We start from the raw sequence: 614 nt of genomic DNA, 5'->3' as shown, positions 1-614 counted from the left end.
AGAGAGAGAGCTTTATTAAAAATTAGAGATCCAGAGAGAGAGAGAGAGAGAGATCCAGCAAGCCTATATCATTGTTTTTTTTTTTGAAAAATACAATGAAACTTAATGCTAGCACCATATATGTATGGACCCTAAAAAAAATACAATGAAACTTTATGCTTGCACCATGTATGGACCCCTCCGCACTAGATAGGGATGAACCAGATGATTTAAAGGTTGACTGGAGCATATATCAAAAACTAACTCTTTGTGTAGTATGATATATCCAATCTTATGTTTAGTACTGCTTTTAACTCCGTTGTTGTGAGCAGGCATGGTCGAAGAAATCAGAGAGATGAAGAAAAAGAACTTATATGCTTATCGGATTATGCAAAAACTTGTTTCTGGAACCAAAGGGTGGCAATTGAATAGTGATGGCAGGAAACCCAAGGGAAAAAATTATGATTCAGCAGTGGAAAAACTGAGTCAAAAACAAAGGGATTCTGAAAGAGAAAGGGAACCTCCACGATCATTGGAAAAGCAAGCAAATTGTATTTCAGAAGCGCAAAAAAAATATTGTCCAGAACAACAAAATTCTAAAAGAGAAAATCTAGTTAAAGTTATTCCTATGCATC

Source organism: Phoenix dactylifera, chromosome 16, assembly GCF_009389715.1.
Source record: "Phoenix dactylifera cultivar Barhee BC4 chromosome 16, palm_55x_up_171113_PBpolish2nd_filt_p, whole genome shotgun sequence".
Lineage (NCBI taxonomy): Eukaryota > Viridiplantae > Streptophyta > Magnoliopsida > Arecales > Arecaceae > Phoenix > Phoenix dactylifera.
Note: the sequence above shows the minus strand (reverse complement) of the source record.